At 50.9% G+C, this 18,133-nt stretch overlaps 1 long non-coding RNA gene across 1 annotated transcript in view; it reads right to left on the reverse strand.

Annotated features, from left to right (window-relative positions):
* The window catches only part of LOC121074690, a 58,321-nt gene that overhangs the window by 17,016 nt on the left and 23,172 nt on the right, over positions 1 to 18,133 (reverse strand). The window contains exons 6-7 of the long non-coding RNA XR_005822490.1: positions 12,488 to 12,713; positions 6,665 to 6,793 (exon numbers count right to left, since the gene is read on the reverse strand). This is a non-coding gene — a long non-coding RNA (uncharacterized LOC121074690). The remainder of the gene's footprint in view (positions 1 to 6,664; positions 6,794 to 12,487; positions 12,714 to 18,133) is intronic.

Here is an 18,133-nt window from a genome sequence, read left to right on the forward strand (position 1 = left end):
GCACAAAGTAGCTCTGCAGAACTGCTGGGGGAATTACACTGCTTGAAAATGCATTAGCACAACAAGCAATGACGTGTCGCACTACAGAGGCATGATATTATGCACTAGAGGAAGACCAGTCTTTCTGCAACCACATATGCTGCTAATCCCTTGCACTATATTGTCAGAAAAGTATTATCCTGCTGGGAAAGCTCAGAGGAGGTTTGACTTAGCAAAAGCTGAAAGAGTTTGAGATGTCTTTCCTGGCCCAATGTCAGCTGAGGGTACATAAGATCCTATTCTACAAGTATCCTAGGAGGTATAATGGCCACAGTGGGAAAGTAATTGCATCCAGAAACCAAAAGGAGAATTGATAAATGGAGCGAGATGAAATTGAGTTAAAGAAATTGGACAAAGATTTTCCTAACAGCAAAATCTGTTGAGCCATTACGAAGCAGACTAGAGGGCACAGCCCACATTGCTCTCTGGAGCAGAGCAGAGCACGAGCCAAGGAACAGGTCTTTTTCTTTAATCACAAGTCTGTATCATTGGGAAAGCAGCCTCGTATTTCCCTTTTCACATCCATCAGAGAACAAAAGCGGGATTTCCATGCCTACCTAGCTCAAGCCTGGCAGGACGTTAGCAAATTTTATGGAAAGTAGCCAAATCTTACAGCAAAGCATTGCCAATTGCTCCCCAGAGCAGTCATCTCTTGCTCTCAAACATAGCACTGCAACGTGGGCTGCGAGAGGCAGGGCCACGGCCACTTTGCTGGCTGGTTGAGCGAGCGCGTCTCATTACCAGGGATTCATCAGCACCGCTGTTAATAATGCAGGAGCTGCTTGTCTCTGGGGGAGTTCCTCAGCAAAAACAGCCCTGCTTCTGTATTTCAAACACAGCCGATGCTGGCGTGATGGGCTTTCATGCTGACAAAGCATTTTGGGTATTTGTTATTCTCAAACGGCATCTCGGCGCTGAGCAGTGACAGAGCTAGGAGAGGTACGTCCGGAGCCGAGGAGAGCTAAGCCAGCTGCCTATGTCTTGGTGTCAGCAGGGACCAGTGGGATGGCTGGTGCTCTGGTCCTGAGGTCACCTGTGGGGAAGGCAAGAGCAGGAGTTCAGCCTGCCCTGGCATTGCCCTCCGCTCCAGTCACTCCGCTGGAGGGGGAGGGGATGAGCAAGCAGAGGTCCTGCTGTCTCTGATCTAACGCTCACATACGATGACCTCCTGGAGCATTTGTGGTGGCTTCTGTGGCTCTGCCAGCACACAGGAAACCGCAGCTGGGGTCAGCATCTCCCATGACATTCCTCAGTCTTCCCCATATCGCAGCCTGCACGAAGGACGGAACAGATGTTGTAATTCCGTGAGAACCACTTGAAAGCCTTATTTTGTCATTACCCACTTGTGCATTGCAGCACATGGGATAATTTCCCACTTTCCAGTGGGGATGCCGTACCAGGAGCTCTCTAACATGAGCCTGCCTGGTGTCTGCCTGTGAGCCCTGCTGCTGGTGGGGCTCGTGGTGGAGACCAGCCTTTAACATTCATCCAGAGAGGAAACATGCAAGGAGAGACTTTAAAGCAAGCAATAGAGCAAAGCAATATATTAAAAAACAAACCAACGAGACGCCTGCCCTTTGGCCACTGTCAGTAGGGGTAGGTTTCTGTGCCCGAGGTGGGGGATGCTCCATCTACTTGCTGTGGACCCCGGCACAGCAGCCAGTTGTACCAGCACGGAGGTGGCATCCCCCTGCCCTCAGCCGTCACACAGCACGATGACAGCAGATGGCTGCACAGGTCAGCCTGCCATCTGGGGCTGTGTCCTGCCCCCTGCCCTGCCCATGGGACTGGTGTAAAAACGGGAACGGCATGAGCCAAAGCCAAGAAACACAACCAGTTCGAGCAGCAGCAAGGTTTCTTCACACAGCATGAGGTACTGGGACCACCCCTGTTTCAAAGCACGTTTGGCAGCTCACCCCTAGAGAGATGAGACCCTGCAGGCATGCAGTGCTCAGGGGTGGGCAGCCCTGGTGGCAAGCGGTGTGACACAAGGCAGCGCCATCCTGGCCTTGCTCGGGTGAGCATCTCCTTCCCTCTGACACCCTTTCTTGCATGGCACATGAGAGCAGTCAGACCAGCAAAAGGGAGGAGCACTGCTCACAGCACTCTGCAAGCACCAGGGAAACAAACAGTGTGTTTGTAAACCACAAAAAAATTCAAAACATTTCGATGACTTTAGCTGGGAAGGTCTAGGTCTGGTGAACGCCTGTCCTGCCGCTGAGAGGGGACAAAGCTGTGATGCGCATGGAAGTCTCGGTGGACACAGGGAGGGTGTCAGAGGAACAGCTGTGGGGCCACACCAACCCAGCTGCCTGGCGAGAGGTCCACCCGCTGATCATATGTTCCTGTAAGGAGCCAAGAGCACCATGGTCATAGACCATACAGACAGCTTGTCTGAGGAGCTGGGAAGATGACCTTCTAGCCCAGGGCTGGGGCTGATCTCACTAGTGTTTCTGCCCCAGAGCCCAGAATCCCAGAGCCTAGGAGGCAGCTTGTCTTAGACCTGCATTTCCCTACATCTGTCCTCCTCTCAGCTCTACCAGTGCTGCAAAGTAAACTGTATTTAAACGTAGAAAACTGGCTATCAGGGGTTTGGGAAAGCACCTGAGAACCCAGCTCACTTCCATTCCCCCATCACACCCACAGAAAACTCACGAGCTGTCCAGCCCAGTACACCAGGCACTTTGCATGCCAGGCTTTGAGAAATTACTGATTTCTCTTTTTGGCTTTGTATTAACACAACAGCACTAGCCATTCACCATAGGAAGATGAAATTCAAGGAAACCACAAAAAATAGAGTGACATGAAATAACTGTCAGCATCTTCCTAACAATGTCCAAGAATAGGCACAGGTCTGGGAATAGGATCTTATTTTCTGACCTCTCCCCACCAATCTAGTAACTCGGACTCCTTGAACTCTGTCTACGCCTAGCAGCCCACAAAAGTAAAGCTTCGTTCCCACAGGGACTTTCCAGCTCAACACTTGGAAAAGCAGCCAGCAAGACCCTCAATTTCTGTGGAGCATTTGACACTGCCCAAGGCTTCCCAGGAAGGTTTGTGGCTCAGTGGTGGCAGAAGACCTCAGCTACTCCCATGAAGGCTCCCAGACCTCCGCTTTCCCAGTCTGGGGTGGCATGAGGAGACAATGAGCATTTGTTCCTTCCCCACTGGGGCTGAGCAATAAAGCTGCGAAAGCCGGGACTGAATAATGTAACAGTGACAGCTAGCTGCAGTAAGAGATCTTCCTGGGCACCCCTGGGACCACTTGCAGGTGCCCGCTGGTGGTTGAAGCTGGGAGAAGAGCCCTTTGCTCTACTGGTTCCTTGGGGCAGGCAGAAGGAGAGCAAGGTTCGTCCTGACATGGGTTAAACTGGGAGGAAGGAGGCAGAGGCAGAGCCCTCATCACCAGCCTTGCCACCAGGACCGTGCGCGCCTGCTTTCAGAGGCCAGATGCCACCAGACACACACAGATCTCCTTACGTTTGTTTTAAAGCTCGAAGAATCTCTTGAGATAAACATCCTAAATTAAAGATAAAAGCACCGTGGGTTTGCCAGCAGCCTCCACCCCCCTTTCCCTGGCAGATAAGCTTGCACCCGAGGCACACTCGCATCCTCCTGCCCTTACCCAGGGTTTCACCTAGGGGTGCCTGTCCCCAGGGGTCTCGGAGAGGCAGCGGGATCCCTGCCTGCCGTGCCGTGGCTCCGTTGGGTGGCAGGGGCACCCACTGCACTGCTTGCCCCACTTTCTGCTTCCAGGATGTCTCGGGAGGATGTTAAACCCAGGCTGGCCCCAGCTGTATTTAAAGTGATTGTAATTCACATGGATTGGGCCGCGGTTATAAGCTGAATTACATTCCGATTTAGCGGCGGGGGATTAAGGCTCTGTATTTTAACTTATTAACTCCAGCCCCGTTTGAAGATTCCTCTCACTGCCTCGCTAAGCTTATGGAGGAAGCAGCTCCTGCCCTCACCCTGCCATCCCACCAGCATCTGTGTGGCCAGAGGTGGGTGGAGGATGTCCTCTGGGCTAAAGCTGGCAGAAAGGGGTGCACGAGCAGCAAGCAGGGAGGTGCCTGCTTCCTGCAATCAGGGCCAGCCAGACTCTGGTTGGATTAATCAGCTCTCTCCCTCCTCCCTCTCCCTCTGAGATGCTTATGAGGGTTAACTCTTCTCTTCTGGCCAAAGCAGTGATGGGACAGCTCGTGGAAGGTCCCTGGTGCCGCGGCTCCTGAGCAGGCAGTGTTGCACCTCTGGACCCAGGTTCACCCACTTGGCTTCTCCTTGCTGCCAGACAGACAGCAGCCCGGGCACACTCCAGAAAAACTTCAGTCCATTTAATATTTAATGAAAACCCAATGTAACTGTCATGTCCTCTTCTGTTTTCTCTCGCTAACGCTGCTGGCTGCACAGGTATCTGTGTGTAAACAGAGCCGGTTTCCTTTCCACTCGGCTGCATCCCCAGCTCGGGGCACAGCTCGCGATATCCTTACTCACCTTCAGGGGAGCTCCCGGAACAGGCCTGCCAAAAACAACAGGACTGCCTACACAGTGCTGTCAGCACCCTGGGCAGCTAAGGGCACCCCAACTCAGCGGGATAGCAGCTCTGGAGATCACGGTCAACTCCAGGCATGTAGCTGCAAGACCACAACTGCCATGTGGCTTCCTTCTTGCTCCTGCACCGTGTCACTTCCATCTCTGGGACCCTGCAGTTATTGGCAAGAAGAGAGAGGCAAGGCGTTGTGCTTTCATTCCCCTGACGGTACTGAACCACTGGCTTGTAACACATCCCACTTGATCCTGCTGAAGGGATTGCAACCAGAGCCGGCTGGGCAACAAGGGAGGGAAAGGGGGATATGTTGTCACGGAACAGCTCTTCCCTCACAAGACTAAGCTCCCTCATTTCTTGCCTTCTCAAAATGAGTGCAATGCGGGGGGAGGTAACTCCTGGCATGTGGGAGGCAGTAGAAGACCTCAAGGTCACACCACCCTCACCATTTTCCCAACCCCAGAAGAAAGGGCTATGCACAAATCCTCTCAGAGGATGCTCCTGCCCTCTTCCTGCACTGCAGCACAGACAGCAGCCGTGGGAAGCAGCCTCTGCCGTGCACTGTATAACCCTCTCAGAAGAAGCAGACCTGAGAAGCATGCCTACCAGGGAAGAGCAGAAGCAAAAGCAGCACCTGGGAAGTGCTTTAAGGCTGAGACTGCCCTCATGGCCTCCATCCTCTTGAGCTCCATGATGGGGATGTCCTGCCGAACAGCTCAATTTCAGCATCCTGTTAAGGGAAGAGAAAGTTGGCACAAAAAGTCTTCCCTTTTTCCAAGTAACCGGAATTGAGAAACTCAGTTTGTTCTACTCCCAGAAAAAACTATAGCAACTCCTTCCTCTGAGAGTGATTTCATGTAGGTTACTAAATGCCTTGAGCTGGGGGAGGTAGAGGTCAGAGGAATGGGAGAACTCTAACAAGATTCAGGCTGTCCATCTCTCAGACACCACTTCCAGCCCTGTCTGTGCCACTGCCAAAGTCATCCCAGAGCAGTGGTCCCGGTCATGTAAGCAGGGGAAGGCATCTGCACCAGAAAGCCTTGCCCAAACCAAACCCTAAGGGCTAGGGGTGGCACAGGGACCCTGCTCCACAGAGGCAGCTGCCACTGCCTCAGATCTGCTGCCTGGCAAACTGTCCCTGTCGTAGTCAAGCAGAGAAATGCCATCTCCCAGGCAAGTCTGGTGTGCCTCAACAACAGTAAGTTTACTTAAAGGAGAAGAAAATGGCTTAACTAATCTTTGGTCACTCAGTTTAACTTCTGCCACTGACACAGCAGGAGGTACTCACAAGCCCAGTGGTTTTATTTATTTAAGTGTATTGATTTTAGCCTAGATTGGAAGAAAACAGGCAGATAAAGGGCAGGAAATTCCTCAGCTGTAAGAAATACACAGAATACTAGAAGTCAGATTTAAACTAACAGATGAAAATACATTTGCCAGAGCAAGGCAATGAATCATTCTGCCAGGAGCATGGAGATTTGGACAAAAGCCAGACCCTGCCCACTTACAAGGAGTAATTTGGGGTATTAAGTGGCCACTGCATTCCTATCACTGACCATCATTTAATATAACAGCAGTGCTCAATGGCTCCCAACCAGAACTCAAAACCTGCTGTGTAAAAAAACTGAGCAAAACCCATCAGACCTACCCCCAAGATCTTATTTATAATCAATGGCCTCAGAGTCAATCAGATTCAATAAGGAAAGGCTAAACAAGAAGAATAGAGGAGGACGAACCACACCAGAAGTGTACTCAGCCACACAGGCTGCCATGCACAGGCAGCACTGAGATATGCAGGAAGATGACAAGAGAAGGATTTTTGGAGGGTAATATTTTGTTCATGTGTCAGCTCTGATTATCTGATTAACTTCTTTGTGATAGCCCAGTGGATGAGACTTCTTGGGAGAGGTCACCAGCTCTGTTGCCCACTGTCACGGATCTTGCCAGAGCTACTGGTGCAGTGTGACGTTATCCTGTGGAGGTGGGCAGGGAAAGCAATGCACGTGAAGGGAATCCTACATTTCCCACTGCATCCCGGGATTTAATTGACCACATGCAGTCTGTGAAACCAGTCCCTACCTTCTCTGCCAGCAGGGAGACCTTGAGCAGCTCAGAACAAGAAACCAGGCTTCAGGTGCAGTCCCCTCTCCATCCGTGGGAATCTCCCGAGTGACTCTGAAGATGTGGAGGTACTTTGAAGGACCACTCCTGTGAACATAAAGGTATCGATCAGCACAGAAGATGGAAGAGAAAGAGATAGCAAAGGTGTTGGGTTAGCAGCCCTGCCTTGGGAGATGAATAGGAAGTACCCCCTGGATTCCTCTTTTCCCAGCAAGTGCTTTGATCCTTCCCATGCCCATCACCTGTGGCTTTTCCTGCTCCTCCTGCAGGAACAGCTCTTGGCACACCCAGTAAATACGGAGGCAGAAGCTGGGCCGTCACCAGTCCCTCAGACCCAAGGAGAAGAGCCCGTGCCCAGAAGCCTCGAGATCCCTGCTTGCAGGGGTGAAAAGAGGGTCTTTGCTGGAGAAGGGACAGCATGGCAGGAGCTGGGAGAGGGGCAGCATTCATTTGAGCAAGACAAGGAGCACATCTGAGAGCAGGCAGGCAGGGAAGAGCCACCCCCACCTGCACCACCTTCCCATGCCCTCTTACATGGAAGGCCTTGAAGGCAGGTGACTCACAGCAGCAGAGATGGAGGCTCCCTCCTGTCGAGCAAGGGCAGAAGGGATTCTCCCCAGCAAGGTCAGGCAGGTTAGTATCAGAGATAACCCATATTCCCATAAACATTCATTACTTGCTGCCCTGCAGACACTGCGAAGGGCAAAGTTTGTCCCTGTTGTTGAAAACAAAGATAGGAGCATCCGATCTGATTTTTGCAATCCAAAGCCCTGGTGAGCCATCTAAGCCTGAGGCAAACACACAGCAGGAAGAAGCTTTAGGAAAACCAGATTGTGCCTGTGGAACCAGAATCTGTGCTGAGATATGCAAAGTGCTGATACCCACAACCAAGCAGTGGACCTGACATCTTTTCCTTACACATTCGATAACCAACATGCTGAACTGCAACATTTTCTTGAGCAAGCTGTTGATTTGCCTCCCCTCCCACTGGTAAACTGCGGGATAAAGCCCATGCAGTGCTTTGTGAGAGCCTCCCTGAACCCAGACCTGCAGGACTGAGCCTTTTCACAAGGCAGCATCCTCCTGTCACACCTGCCCACCACTGGGTGAGGAAAGTTCACTTCTCAGAGCCAGGGGGAGCTGCCTTATCGCTCAGCAGGGCTCAACGCAAGCCTTGTTCTCAGTCCACGCAGGTTTTCAGTCTCTCAGGCTTTGTTTTGAATTCTGTATTCAGGACAAGTCCAAAACTTCAGAGCGACCACAAACTACGGGGGCAGATTGATCCGGTCCTGCATCAGAGCTGCACTCAATCGGTTGTTTCTTGCCAGGAAAGACACTGACACCGCTCAGCCAGCATGTCGGGATCGCAGTGAAAATGCTAATCTGCAGGCAGGGGCAAGGCTGAGCTGTATTTTATTCTGCCATTTTTTTCAGATGTCATTAGATGTGATAAAAATCCCCCAAACTGTAGAACAAACCTGTCAAAGCCACGGCTTGCCCACAAAGGAGTCAGTGGGAATTATACATGTTCAGCACTTCTGGAAAAAAGACAGACAGACCGTGCAAGTCCCAAAGCAGGCAGTCGGTCAGCCTACATCAAAACGGCAAGCGATTTTCTTTGCACGCAGGGACTACTTCATGGCAAGTGATTCCTCAGAAATGCACGCCTTTGTAGGGCAGGGAGGATTTGGGGCCTGCCAGCACCACTTGGACTGAGGCCCAGGCTGCGCACCCTAACAAAGCCTCAGAACAGGCCCTGGGCAAATCCGGCTTTGTAACAAAACCTAACGCCAGCAGAGTTTTGCTCCGTCTCAAGTGCTGTTATTTCACTCTCTGAGCCCTTAACCAATTGGAAGAAATTGGGAAAGGGATCAATTTAACGCTGCACGCCGCTGTGATCAGGGAGAACACTATGCAACACCGAGTGAAGAAAAGTACTTTAAAATTATTGAAACATGTCCTCTTATATAGTGCTTTCACCTAAAAGGAGCTGCTCCAGTTTGAGCAAACATACTGTGTAAAGGGACTTTAGGGTTTGGGTGTTTTTAGGTTGGGGGGTAATGAAGATCCTGAGGCACATTGTTTCTTGCTAATTTACTTATGAGAACTGCCAGGATCCCCAGGAGCAGTTGCTTCGGATACCCTGGAAGGTTTCAGAAGAAAAAGCCTCCTTCCTGCTGACTTACCAGCTGGGCCTGATGGCTTGGCAGGTGCCAGGTCTGCTGTAGGGTTTTGGATGGACACAAGCTCCATGCTGTCCTGTCCCTGTGTTGCCTCAGAGCTCTCCCAGGCTTCTCATTGGAACACAAGCAGCTTCCCCTGCTGAGACAGCATTTTGCAGTTTTAGCTGGCTACAAGGGACTTTCCTGTGCTTGTTCTTGCTTCAGTCTGCTCCCAGGAATGGAAACGTGAACCTGTAGTGCAAACTGCCTACCTCTGCCCTGCCAAAACCCACCTTGGCTGCTGCTCTGCTTCGGTCTGGACATCAAGCACAAAACCCTGACTGAGGGTGCAGAGCTCCTTGTGTCATCAGTGAGCTGGGCTCAATTCTCACCAGCTTTTTTGGCCTTAAGCCTGCCCAGGCAGCCCTGGCTGTTTGGGAGGCCCTCAGAAGACACTGCTCCTAGGGAGGGTTGGAAGGACTTTGGGCTGCTTCCTTGGAAGGAGACGTGGCCAAAAGCTGGGGCCACAGCTGTGGATGGAGCATCCTTGCAGAAGCATCACTGAGGTGCCACAAGGAAGACAGCAGCTCATTGCCACCCACACAAGGGGCACACATGCCTGGCCTCCTCCTTTGCTGCAGCCTGCCCCAAGCGAGGGTCAGGCAGTCCCCTCCCAAGCACGGCCACGCAGCTCAGCATCCACACCTTATCTTACCGTGCCTGGAAAGACATCCAAGAGATTTCACGCTTTGGGTTGAGTTTGCCCAGCCAGCCCAGCAACAGGTACAAGAGAAACTGATGCATAGTGTGGGAGCCCAGTGGGGTGCTGACCAGCCAGGAGGGGCATCTGGATGCATCTCGAGCATCTCCAGAGAATACAGTGGGAGGATAGGGAATGTCTACACCAGGCCGCAGGGAAAAAAGCTTGTGGGACTGAATCCAAAACTCGGGCAGGGTGGTCTGAACCCACCTCTGCCTCAAGCAGCCTGGAAGTTCGCAATGAGGAAGGATGGGGCTTTGCTAATTGCTGAGGTGGCTGGCAGCGGAGAAAAATTCTGGCAGGGGAGAATTTATCCTCTAAGCTTGTTATTCTGTCAAAAAAAGGAAATGAGGTTAGTTGAGGCTCATTTGTTTGTGACGAACTCCTGTCTCTTACTATTTATCACTGGATGTGATTACCAGCTGACTTATGCTGAGTAAGTTGTGTAGTTGCAGTGAGGCTGATGGCGATGCAGAGAAGAGGGCACAGACCCCAGAGCATCACCTGTCCCACAGCCAGTAGCCAGGAGCCCATCTGCACCCCAGGAGCCCCCCAAAGCAAGCTCTCACCTAGTCCCATTCTGGGCCAGGGAAGCGCGTGGTGTTGCTGATCTTCTCAGAGAAGAGATAGTTGGTTGGGTGCATCAGGCTGCAGCCTGAGGTTTGGTCTGGGGATGAGCAAACGCCTCCTGATAGCACTGAGTGCTCTCCAGAGCCCAGGTTCATGCTTGCATGCACCAGCAGCAGTAGGGGTATTAGAGAGCTGGTTACACGTTCAACTACCTTTGGAGATGGAGGATGTTGAGGACAATCTGCCATGTGTCCAGTTCTCCGTGGGGCCTGCCCAGGATCAAGTATCAGGTACACTCCCTGGCTGAAGACAGTCGCATCCTAACACCGTGTGGAGGAGAGCTGCAGGAAGGAAAGCATCAGTCCAAATGCAAGGGAGCTTCTTCTGTGCTAAGGGGTATGGCAGCATACACTGAGGTAGCAACAGGTCCAGCAAGCTGGGAATAAAGTTCCTGAGAGTTTCATGGTGGGTCTAAGATGATGATGGCATATCAGAGGACAGGAATATATTTAACAAGTGGCTCTGTTAGTTTTGTGGGCCCTCTCTGACACATCTACTCGGCAGTTGTCACACCTACAACTTGACTTTAAGGCTGACTCTAAGTCAGCTTCAGGGAGGACTGTTGTAAGGCATTTGACACCAGACCGTACAAGATCCTGATTAAAAAATTAGCACTACATAATATCAATAAACCACACGTTAACCAGATTAAGCACTGGCTGACAGTTCTCAGCCAGTAATTGCCAGTGGTGAATCATCTTCAAACGTCAGTATTTCTAGCAGGTTCTTCAGGGAGCTGCTTGAGACCTGACACTTTTCAGCATTTTCATCACAAGAGAAGCAAATGCAAATCTCAGGGCTGGTGCAGTGCATAAACGACAAAAAGACTCAAAGTGATGAATAATGAGGAGCACAGGGCGACCACACAAAGCACACTACTGCTCAGCGAGCAAAGCCTGTTTAAACAAACGCCATTTTACTGCAAAAAGTTGTTCCTGGAATAAGGAATGCCAGGCAGACCTCCGAGGGTGCTGTATCTGGAAAGCAGAGCCTCTGTCACAACCTCCAAAATCCTTCTCAGACTGGTTGTTCAATAGGAACGAACAGCATAAAGCTGTGGCAAGGGAGCGATAATGCAATTCTGGGACATACGCTCTGGGAATAATGAGTAAGCGAGTCATACACACCTTTGATGCTAGTGAGCAAGACAAATCCATCCCATCTCACTGCCTCTACAGCTGTGACAACACTGAAAAGACGTCTGGAGGAACAGGGTGTAGAAAGGAGCAAGTGATCTCAGTGCTAAACGGGGAGAAAACCCCACACCTTTCCAGCAGACTGCAAAGCACGCATATTCTTTGTTGTTAATCAAAAAGAAAACTGAGAGATGACTTCTCAAAGGAAGGAAATGCCAGGCTGAGTTCTCAGTGAGGAGGAACATGGGGTGCACAAAAGGAGGGGGAGACAGGAACAAGGGCTTGGAAGTGGACCTTCCCAGCTCCCAGGTGGGATTGAAGGGCTGCCACGCTCAGGTGCATGGAGGGGCTGGGCAGGCAGGATCCACATCAGCATTCAGAGAGCTGAACAAAACAAGACAGAAACAGGGGGCTGGCAGCAGGGCTTCATCAGGGACCTAGCAAGCAGGGGAGAAGGAGCTACAGCGCTAGATGACAGGAGGACAGCATGTGATAGGCACACATGCATGCAGGCAGCATGTAAACACGAAGGCCTTGCACACCTCATGTTAAGTGAAGGCCTACATGGAAGGCAAAGGTAAATGAAATTCAGACACAAGCTGGGCTTTACAGCAGGTACGTTGTGTTCTGCACCCAATACTGCTTTGGTGAAATACTTTTCTAGACAAAGGCAGGACAGTAGATCTCATCTATCTAGACTTCACAGAAGACACATGCTAGTGAAAAATTAACAGTTAAGCCTGCAGAGCTCAGGATTAGCGCACACAGGTGAAGATGAGGGGCAACCTGACAAGAAAGGAGCTGGTAGGCAGCCTTACCACAGACATACAGAGGAGTGCTGCTGTCATTTTTGGTGGCAGAGGGCAGAGCATTGTCTGTACAGCAGAGTACTGAAACACAGAGGAAGGGATAGGTCACTCCGAGGAGCCAGGCAACCAAAAACAAATAAAAGACAACAGCCCAGGAGCTAAGGTCCGGCAGCCAGGAACGAATAGCTAGAATTCCTCTTACCGACCAGAGGAACAGCAACTGACACTGAAGAGGGAAGGAAGACTTTGGTTCATTACCATGCTTTTCTTTTCGGGTTTCCTACCTGATTTAGTACCTGGGCTGGATGGCCCTGACTGATAAACACATGTATAGCATCGTTTTAACCTTGCTATTCAGAAAGCAAGGCTGTTTCCCTCATCTTCTGTGCACTGGCCAGCAGGCTCCTCGAAGAAAGGGTCAATAGTCTCTTCATGGGCTGTTCTCTCAAGCTCATGTTTACAGTGTCTGGGTTCACATCAGATATTAATTATTCGATTTTCACTGCAGACCTGTAGAATAGAGCAGGGAGAGAAAGGGGAGACTGAGACAGATCTGCTGGTTTTTGTTATACAAAATGCCTAGGTAATGAGTTTTGTTATCTAGCACTCGATATGCTCAGACAGCCCCATACTCCTCTAAAGGAAAGCCAGCATCTCACAGTACCCAAAACATGAGAGGCATGCAGTGTGTGCAGCAGGGGCGGCTGGCTGGGCATCGCCTCACGACTCTGCGTTGGAGGTAGGTGCAGGGCTGGCAGCAGAGTTCCCCACCGGGGCTGGAGACGCTTGTGTTTCTCAAGCATAGCAAGACTTTTTATTAACATATTTTCCCTCACTCTGAGGAACAACTGAACCATTTTAGCTGAAGCTTCTGTTTAAAGGAACAAGAAAAAAAGCTAGCCTGGGGCAGACGTTTGGCATGGCAATACTCAGCAGCAATGCTCTGAGCCTGGCAGAGTTACAAGCAAGAGAGAGGAAGGCCCCAGCCAGCAGTGTCTGGCTTCACCTTAACAGGGGGCACCGCTGGACCTGCCCAGATGAGTGGCTTGATGTCACCGGTGCTAGATTGCCACCAGGTCCCAGAGGCCCACGTGCCCCTTCATGCCCCGTGGCTGAGGCCAGACCCGTCAGCCCCTCGGCGTTGCCTTCTGCCTCCTTTCCAGCAGCTCAGCTGGATCCAGCGTGGTGAGGGGCAGAGGTCCAGCATGGATCAGCAGGTAAGGGCCACTTGCTAGATCATCGCCGTTCCCTGGAGGGGTTTCACATCCGCGAGCTGGCTCTCCTCAATGGACCTGTCTGACCGCGAGCAGCCTCGTGCCAGGAAGCTCTGTGCTCCAGACAGAGACATGAGGATCTCAATTTCCAGCTCATTTAGCATTGTCCTGGCCAGGCTTTACCTTTTCAGCTCAGGTTTTACAGCAGCACAGGGCAGCAGGTGAGAGCACGCCGTCCCAGCACATTGGGGCAGGGATGCTGTGCACAGCTGCAGCAGCCTGGGGTGCAGCGCTCACATCCTGCACCTCCCGGGCATGGCACAGGAGGTGGAGCGGAGGAGGAGAGCCAGGAGGTTATCGTGCGTGCCTTTGGGCAGCTATTTGCTCAGCTGCCTGTGCTGCTGGCAGGGAGGAGTGGCAGACCCCTTTCCGAGTGGTTTCCAAGACAGGATGCTGCTTTTTTTATTTGTAACTGTGCCCATGTGGCTGTGGTTCATGGCCATGCCTGGTCACCCTTTGGGGAGGAGCACGGTCAGCGCTCTGAGGTGGAGAGCTTCACTCAGCTTTTTGGGGAGACGTCTGCTTTATCCAGCAGAGGTGGGAAAGCCGACATGGTTTGGTACCACCAAACCCAGCAAACATTCCTCCGCAAGCAGCTCTGGAAAAGCCTCAGGAATGCATTGTTTGAAAGAAAATACAGGCTCTGAGATAGCTTTGAAGGGCACAGTATGAGAACAAGGCTCAGCTACCCAAGTACAGGCGCCCAGGCACCCAGCAGGACTGCCACTGCCCAAGCTGAAGTCTCTGACCCTCCTAACAGGGGTCTCCACCCAAAATTGCCAACAACTGAGTGATGACACAGCCAGAGAAGCCTGGTCCACATCTGTGTCAGACTTAGGCCAGGGTTTTTTTACACTGGTCACATGTACTGCCTCCAGCATCCCCGCTCCCACTCAGGGTCACGCTCTAAAAGGGACATTTTGTTGGCTAGTGATCAAACTTCCAAAAAACCCAACTACCAAATTAATTGCAACATTCCCCCATCCCCCTCCTTTTTTTTTTTTTTTTTGAAGAAACCAAAATTATTTGCCAGCTGAAGTTGCACTTTTCTGTGCATACATTCCCTCCATCCCAACAGAGATCTGCTAAGATCTACCCAGGACTTGAGCTGCTAGGTGCTTTGTAGACACACTTCCCTGCAGGAAAGGAAGGCTCAGAAGCGACAGAGCTTCTCAGCCGTATAGGTGGTGTTTGCCACAAGTCGCCAGGCTTTGAAAAGCTTAAGGCGAAACCTCACAAATCCTAAAAGAACAATGCTGTCCAGACTATGTGAGTGGAAGAAGGAGGCTGGAGCCTTCAGGGAAAAAGAGAGGGAGAGTTTTCCAGCTCCTGCTGCCAGGCACAGGCAAGCAGAGCAAACCCAAAAGCAGTGGGTAGGGTGCTGCTCAGGACCTCAGCCCTGCTGCACGTTCATAGCCCCTGCCCTCTTCCTTTGCTCCAGCCTTACTTACACAAGCAAGGTACACAAGCAAAGCAAGCTGCCCTGCTCCTCCCTGCTGAACCTGCACTCTCCGGGGGACACGGGAGGGGAGAAGAGCCAAGCAAAGGCAGGAGCTGCTGTTGGATAGTGTGGCACAGAAGGTCTGCGCTTTCCTCCAAGCTGGGGCTTGCTCTAGAAGAAGCAGTGCTGCTCAGGACTGAAACGTTTAAAAGAAAATAACCATAGCTAAGAACAGTAAACTAGCCTGGAGAAATGTTGACACTCCCAAGCGCTCACGCAGACAAAGAACCACCACCTGCCAACTGCTAGCACAGACCTTGCAGGTGAGGGATGCGCCAGCTGCTCGGGCGGCTGCAAGGCAACAGCCCAGGCTTTAACAACCTGCAGGTGCCCCAGCTATGGGCCTCGAGAGACTGAGGTGTTGTTTCTTTGCTCTGTGCTGGGCCATGGAGGTGCCGTGCAAGTCAGGGACCAGCAGGTTCCCACTGCTCTCATCGACACGCGGATCTGCACTTCAGTGCTAGGACCCTCCACACTCCTCCCCGACAAAGCCAGTACAGCTCTTGGCAGGCCCTTGTTATTTCAGCTAAGGCTCATCAGCCATCCTTCTGTCACTAAATGCCTTATTATGTGCAATTAATGGACTGACTGAGAGCAGCTACAAAGTCGTTCTCCCTGTGAACTGACGGAGGCAGCTGGGCTACTTCTGGTGACTTTCTAATGCTGCCAGCTTCATTACTAAATGCAGCTGCATAAGGAGAGAGAGGGAGGGAGGGCAGGCAGGGAGCACAGAGCAGATGAGCTCACTCAAATCCATCAGCCCTGCCTTCCACATGCCTTCAGGCAGCTCCTGCCATCCACAGGGATGGACACGTCCCTGTGTAGGATACTCAGGCACTGGTCACTGTCAAAAATTACTTGCAGGCCATTGCTGGCTTCAGCCCTGCCCCATGCAGGTGGGTCTTTATCACCATCTTTAGCTTATTTTATTATTTTTTTAAATTTTTATTATTAATAATACAACAAGAGGAAAGAGATGAGAGCAAACTGACAGTGCAGGCTGAAACAGCTAATTTGACTGTAGCCAAACTGCACTCAGAAGTGCAAAGCAATAGAATAATTTCCTCCCTCTGATCTCTCAAAGATCATCCTCTAAGGTGTCACCATTACATTCGAAAACAGTCTGATGGCGCTTGAAGACGGTGTCCCTCGATAATTAACCTATATGGGCACACCTTCCATGCCTTCTTGCTGCAGAACAGGCGTGTGTTTTGAACCATTGCTCGGCTCCTGACATACACCACTGAACACAAAACCCAGGTGACAGAGGATTCCTAAACCAGCAAAAGGACACTGGTCTCATTGGAGCATGGCTCTGAATTAATTTGCCTTTAGTAATGCCTTGTTACCAAAAATAAGAGAGTTACAGCTGGCATTTATGCAATCAATTCTTCCCCTGTGCAAGGCAATTCCTGAGGACTGAATGATAGCAAATTTGTTGTACCTTATTTAGAAAAAAAAAAAAAAAAGTGTTTAGTGTATTTTAAGTCTCTCTGCCTTGCTTCCTGTGTCCAGAAAGCTATCTGCCCTTCTACCACAATACTTTTTTTTTTTTTTTTTGAGAACGGAAGGCCCCCCACAAAAGAAAAACACAACAAAAACGAGCAAGAAAATCCAGACCTATAGATTTGGGAGCAAAATTCATCTCCAGGTGAAACAGACCTAACCCTTTGAAGTAAGGTGTAAGACAATTGTTTAGATTAACTTCAATGACCCAAGCCAGAACTCATGGGCAAAACCTTGCAGGGTTTCCAGCTCCTGAGCAAAACTTCGCCTGAGCAGCTGTTACATTTTGGAACGCAAAATGAAATCCCAGAGATTTGCCTTAAAGCAATTTGTGTCCACCCTAACAACAAGATGCTCTGCTTTGAATGTTAACCAAGGACTGGCCAGCCTGTCATGGTTGCAGACCTGAGGGATATGAGTGCTTCCTCCTCAGTTCTTTCTGCTTTCCATGTCTATATGTGCCCTGGGGAGAGATACCACAGTGTCTCCTCCCTGGACAGAGGCATCCTCTCCAGCAATGCTGCCAGGTCTGCTAAACCAGAGCCACAGACTACTCCAGGCAGTCCAACAGACACCGTCTGTACCCTTGACTGACCGTTTCCCATACCCCCAATTCCCCACTTCCCTTCCCTGTTTAATCTGTCAAGCTTTCAGATTGTTCTACACAGCCCAAACTCAACTTTTCTGGATAAAACCAGCTTTGAAGACTGGTGAGTAGCAATCTTCAGAGCTCAGGTACTGCCTTCAACCTCCTCTCAGACCTTCCCTGCGAACCAGATTAGCTTAACCCCTTCTTTCATGCTGGTTTTGTGAAGGACAACCACCATGCCCCTGCCAACACTTTGCTGACAGGTCAACAGGCGGTGCTCAGGGATGGCACAGTGGCTCCCTGTCTGCTGCAGGATGCACGGGGAAGGAAGGTGGGATGGGATTTATATCCAGACGTGGCTGAGTTCTCTGGGGTTATGAACAATGTAAGGATACATGCATTACCGAGGCTCAGGGAGCACAGAAATTAATGTGAAAGACAACAACTATGAAAGATTTGTTCCTATGTGCAGAGTCAGATTAAGAGAAAAAGGGAAATCCCCCTCTAAAAACTCTTATTGAGACCCCCATTGAAGTCTGGCAGGAGCTAGGATGACAAACATGGGTTTTTAGAATAAAAGTATCAAAAAAGTCAGTCATGAAAACTTGCCTTAGAGGGAAAGATACCGTGAGCATTACACAGTGGCAGAGCCATGCACGCACACTTCCACCCCAGCACTGGGTGATGAGGAGAGGCACCAGCCGTGCAGAATGGAGCTGATGGGAAGCTGCAGCCATTATGGCCCTCTGCACACCCAGAAAATCCTCTCCAGTCTGTAGCGATGGGGAAAGAAAGCACAAGTGAACTCCAGCCAACTATGTAAGTAAAATGACTGGGGCAAGTAGCCTGCCAGGAGGTTTCAATGGTAGTGCGTCCACCAAGGTTATTCCAACGCAGCTCTGGACACAAACGGCTTGCCACAAAGTAGTGTTGTAATCCTAGCCCTCTTCTGCCTCCTCCTTCCTCCCCTCCACTTTACTGCGCGCCTTTCCTCGGCAAAGGGGACTTTTCACAGCCCCACATAAAAGAGTAGCAAAGTGGCTTTCTTCACATGTAACCC

This window comes from Cygnus olor, chromosome 1 (assembly GCF_009769625.2).
Source record: "Cygnus olor isolate bCygOlo1 chromosome 1, bCygOlo1.pri.v2, whole genome shotgun sequence".
Classification (NCBI taxonomy): Eukaryota; Metazoa; Chordata; class Aves; order Anseriformes; family Anatidae; genus Cygnus; species Cygnus olor.